Source organism: Amia ocellicauda, chromosome 6 (assembly GCF_036373705.1).
Source record: "Amia ocellicauda isolate fAmiCal2 chromosome 6, fAmiCal2.hap1, whole genome shotgun sequence".
Taxonomy (NCBI): Eukaryota; Metazoa; Chordata; class Actinopteri; order Amiiformes; family Amiidae; genus Amia; species Amia ocellicauda.
The window spans coordinates 49,284,622-49,290,621 of record NC_089855.1 but is presented as its reverse complement, the minus strand read 5'-3'; positions in this window follow the sequence as shown (position 1 = coordinate 49,290,621).

Genomic DNA, 6,000 nt, shown 5'->3' with positions numbered 1-6,000 from the left:
TCTCCTTCCCTGGTTGGCTCCAATACAAATAAATGTGTCATTTATCCAATTAGGTTTAGTGCATTTAGCTTTTTATTAATTATTTTATTAATTTATTAATTGTGATGCCTTGTACTTAACTGTATTCTTGCACTTTGTATTACAAGACATAATAATAATAATAATAATAATTAAAAAATAAACCAAAACATAGTGTAATGCTATTTGGCTGTGTGTGTGTGTGTGTGTGTGTGTGTGTGTGTGTGTGTGTTTGTCATCTAATATCCCAACCACTTATTTGGTAATAGACAGAAATATAAATGAATATACATTATTTGAGATATGGGACAAATCTCCATTCTCTGATCAATATTTAAATATAATTTGTGTTTTAATCCTTCATCAATAGAATTCATACCTCTTACAATATTATACCTACAGTTATCCTAACAATTTATAATTATATCAAAAGAATTATGTTAAAATAGAAAAAAACTGAAAACTCAAAATATGCTTCTTAGATGCATTTATAAAGCAGTTAACCAGTCACATAACTTTGAATTGCTATATCAAACTTAATATTTGTATAGGTTCAATCACAAATGCTTACATAGTATTTCTATCAGACATAACAAAACAATTATAATATATATTTTTGTATTGAATTATTTTATATTATAAATTACAGAAAAAATAAAAAATGAATGTATAACAGCATCATTATTCATTCAACTACGAGTATATAGAAATCTTCGACATTTGGAATATTTTGGATAAGGCAGTTTCTTAACACAAGTATGATTTCAAAGGAAGAAATACAGGCAGGTGTGAAGATTTCAGCTGATCGGCAGGTTGCAGAGTAGTAGGCATTTCATTGATGCTTCCTGGGTGTGGTGGAGATGTAGAGACCAAGATGGCCATGGAGTCCTTCCTTCCTTCTTCTATTTGGTTTATCGCCACCACGTTTCTGCTGAAACGTATTGTCACTACCTACTGTTCATGTTTGTCAATTACAACAGCTGTGAACACTTATTTAAAAATATCTATATGTTGTATATTTTAAAATCTTCAGGTTTTCCTAATATATTTTCCAATACTCCCAATAATACAATTATATGTTTTACATGCATCACCTATACCATCTTGTGGCAAAGTTCCCCACCCATGTGTGCATTCATGTCTTATATGTTGCATGTAGTGTGTTAATGTTGGTGTATTGTAGTTGGTACACAGGATATAATATGGGTAATGAGCATGAGTGTTTAAAATGTATAATTGTATTTACGCACAGGGATTGCACTTCACTTCACGTGCATTTAAAGTATTTAAAAGGTGAGCATGGGGTTGCACTTAATTCACGTGCTGGGATTCAAGCAGTGGTGTAGTCTACGTGATATGCAGGTATACGCCGTCCGTATACTCACTTTAAAAAGCGTGAGGATACGTAACAACATCGGTCATTCCCGGCACAAGTTTGAAGGTTTGAAGATGTGCTGTGGTATCTGGCACCAAGATGTTAGCAGCAGATCCTTTAAGTCCTGTAAGTTGAGAGGTGGGGTGGGTGGGCAATTCACTGACAGACAGGAGTCAGAACTGTAGTTGAAACGTTACTCCGGCGCACTGATTTATTTTGGCCTGCAGAGCACTGCCTCCACTGCCACTAAGCCGGTCAGCTTGGGATCTCCGTCCTATGCTGTTATGCACTATACACTGGGGTGGCCAAGGTACCCCTATCACTACACACATCCCATCGGGTATGTAACAAGAGATTTTAATAAATGGTTTATTTATTGCTGGCTGTCTTCCTCAGCCGTGCTTGCCTGTTTTGTTCTCTCTCTACAACCACTGGCTTTCTTACCTGGTTTATGTTTACACTGGCCTCCTCAGCCAGTGTCTCTGTGTATTCCCAATCACGGCCACCCGAATGCATAACCAAGCACAGTACTTAAGGGCTGAGCAATCCCCCAAGGCCTGCCTCTCAGCAACTTGGAGAGGGAAACCCAACTCACCCTCTTCCCCGCCTCTCCATGTCACTGCCATGACTGACAGGGGGATCATTGCGGCTGCTGCCCCCCTTCCCCTTCCTCTTCCCTTCCCCCCTACCACACATGCTCAAGATAGTCAGCACAGATCTCCCCCCATTAGACACCCATACCACCTTTCTCTAATTTTAACCTGATTTGCAGTCTTTTGAAACTTTCTACCCTTTTTCTTTATCCCATATATTCTGCCATTCATTAACCCATACTGCACATACATATCCACTTCCTCTTTCTGTACTGCTATTTTAGTTAACATATCCACCTCTCATTACCATCTATTCCTATGAGCCAGAATCCATACTAAAACTCCATGAAACCAAAAAAACAGCATTCTGAAAATAAATACATTATTTCCTGCACTAACTCTTCCACCTTCCCCTGAATTTTAATCGCCTGTAAACCCAATACTGAATCTGAAAAGATTACTGCTGTATTCACCTTCTACATCTACAACCCATTGCAATATCAATATAATCCCTATCAATTCTGCTGTCATAATTTACACATCACCTTGTCACAGCACTATCTAACACTTTCACTTTTCACCACTACATGTCACCATCAATCTTTCTTACCAGTCACTTCCCCCAGCTGCCTTCAATCAACATTCCTGAACACCATGTGCACCTTGTTCAATTTACCCCTGCTCCCATTAGTCCTGCACATTCCAACCTGGTTCTCTGCTCCCTATAAAGACCTCTCATGAACACTCCATCAACGCAAAGTTTTGTCAGTATTTACTACATCTCTGTGCAGTCTACCCGTGCCTAGCTATTTGCCTTGTTTCCTTGACCTCCCGCTTGACTTCCTGACCATGACCTTGATCCTCCCCTGTTTGCCTGATTGCCCGACCCTTGCCTGTGACCACGACCATTTCTTTGCCTTGTCCTTGATTGCCCTGTCATGCCGTTATCTGACCCACACCTGTCTGAACACCTCTACCATGCAGCGCAACTGGGTCCCCTGCAATATCTGCAATACATGAATGATTTCTCACTTCAAATTCCATTATATAATAAGCTGCTGCAACTCTGCCATTACCTGTATTCTTTGACCCATCTATACAAAATTTACTATAATTCTGTTGTTTACCCTGCTCAATGCCTGTTTACAAACCTAACCTCTCTCCTTTGCCTTCTCTTTTTCTTTCAGCAAATACAAATCAATCAGAGGAGTTTTACAACACCACAGACTAATATTAGAATATACTATATCAACAGGCTAGGAGGTCTCTGGTCACGCAGACTGTACTGTCTAGCACACTGTCTGCTTCTGTGGGTGCAGCTACGGTTCTGCTCCATCAGAGCAGTTCAACTCCCAGGCCTGTCCAACACGGCGGCAGACCTCCTCTCTCAGGAGAGAGTTGTGGTACAACAACTTTGGAGCCGGTTCAGCAGAGCGGATGTGGATCTCTTTGCCTCAGCAGATTCCACACACTGCCCACTATGGTTCTCCGCCAAGACCACTCAGGAACCCTAGGGATCGATGCGCTAGCCCAGGACTTGTGCCCCTGAGCAGCAACTGATTGCCTTGGGTTTGTAAGACGCAGTAGTTGCCAGTATTCAGTCGGCGAGAGCTCCCTCTGTGAGGTCGCAGTATTCCTACTGACCCAATTAATTGTCCCATTGGGGTCATATTGCAATTTCTACAAGAGCTGTTGGACCAGGGCAAGTCCCCGTCCATGCTCAAAGTGTATCTCCGCATATCATGTCCGGATTGATGGCGAGCCTCTGGGGTCTCAATTTCTGGCTGTGCAGTTTTTAAAAGGAGCTCGGCGGCTATGGCCTCCTTGAACCCTTTCACTGCCTGCATGGTGCCTTGATGTAGTGCTGGACGTACTTTTCCAAGCCCTATTTAAGCCACTGAACTCAGCTGAGCTGAATCTGGTGTCACTTAAGACTGCGTTTTTGCTGGCAATCACCTCTGCAAAATGGGTGAGCGAGTTACACGCCCTGTCTGTACACCCATCGTGTGTCCGTTTTGTGGTAGATGGCTTCAGGGTCACGCTATGGCCTAACCCTGTGTTCCTCCCGAAAGTGCTGTTTCCATTTCATGTCAACAGGCCTATTGAGTTGATGGCTTTTCATCCTCCTCCCTTCGCTTCAGAGCAAGAGAGTTGGCTTCACCTGCTCTGCCCTGTGTGGGCCCTCAGGTGCTATTTGGAACGCACTAAGGACATTCAGCGCTCAGACCAAATGTTTGTGTTTGATGGAGCGCGGACACAGGGCCAGGCGCTTTCAAAACAGTACCTCTCGCATTAGATTGTGGACACCATTACCATGGCCTACGAGTCCACTGGGACCCCGGTGCCTGAACACCTGGTGGCCCACTCGACTCGAGGCATTGCCACATTTTGGGCCCTTTTTCAAGGCCTGCTGCTGCTGCCCTCAGCGGTAAGTACATGAGGAGGCTCTTGTGTTCCACTGTGTATATAGTTCCTTGTTAACACAGTAGAGCTAATATTGCCCTGCGTTAGCCAGTCTAACCAGCAGGCGTCAACTGTTCCTGTGTTCCATGGGCGGCGCATGAGTTCGTTCCTGCGCCCTGTGGTGTATATAGTTCATTTGTACGAAATCTAAATTGTCAGCACAATGGAGCTCTTACACTCTGTACTGTTAGTTGAGTCGATGAGAGAGATTCTCTTGTGCTGCGCGCTGACAGCATGAAGGTCTTGCTGTCATGTGATATATATATATTGTCTATTGTCAGCTCTGCTCCTATTGGATCAGGGGTCCACTGCCATGATATTGTGTGGAGGCCACACAAGTGCTTGATTGCCTGTGCCAGACATTGTGCAAGTAGATTATGGCCTCACTCCCAGCTGCACTAGTAGAGCAGCTGGCCTTGCGATTGTGAGTGGAGGGCATAAGAGTAAACCTCTGTAGTTCCTGGAAGAGTGTGACTACGGTCCTCGCTCCTGGGCGGCTCAGGTGCAGCTCTACGGGTCCCCTGAGGTTACTGTCTAGAGTTGTGTTGCTGAGGTCCCCTAACGGTGCACCTCGGGGTATGCTCCCTTATCAGCTCGCTGCCTCGTCCCGACAGTTTTGTTATACAGTAACCCCTCCCTCTTGGGCAGTGCTTCCGACTTGAAACATAACAATAGGTTGCATATGCAACCCCGTTTATCAGAAAAATATTACTGGTATGTACAGGTGCAATATGTTCTCTATAAGCTATAATGTCTTTGTCAGGCTTAGATGGCTCCAATGCTTCAGCTTTTCAATTTCCCTGAATTTCCAAATCATTCAATCAAATTACCTCACCTGACAATCATTTCAATCCTCTTCAGTCATTGTATTTAAACCCACGACACCAAACACCTGTTGTGAAGTCTAGTATGTTTTCTGCAATTTTTCTGAGCAGTCTCCAGTTTTAGATGATCCTGTTTATTGACCTTTGCTTGGTATTTTGACTTGCTTTGTGTTTTGGATTCTCTCCATGGCTCTGTTTACCTGATTGATCGACCTCTTGCCTGCCTACTGATTACGGTCTTTAGATTTCCCCTTTATATAGTCCGCCAAATTACTGGTCATGTTCCCGTTCTTTCCTTTCCTTTCTTGTTAGCCCTGCTCATGGATCCTAACACCAGTATGACAGACCTGACAGTTTTCATATATATATATATATATATATATATATATACACTCACCTAAAGGATTATTAGGAACACCTGTTCAATTTCTCATTAATGCAATTATCTAACCAACCAATCACATGGCAGTTGCTTCAATGCATTTAGGGGTGTGGTCCTGGTCAAGACAATCTCCTGAACTCCAAACTGAATGTCTGAATGGGAAAGAAAGGTGATTTAAGCAATTTTGAGCGTGGCATGGTTGTTGGTGCCAGACGGGCCGGTCTGAGTATTTCACAATCTGCTCAGTTACTGGGATTTTCACGCACAACCATTTCTAGGGTTTACAAAGAATGGTGTGAAAAGGGAAAAACATCCAGTATGCGGCAGTCCTGTGGGCGAAAATGC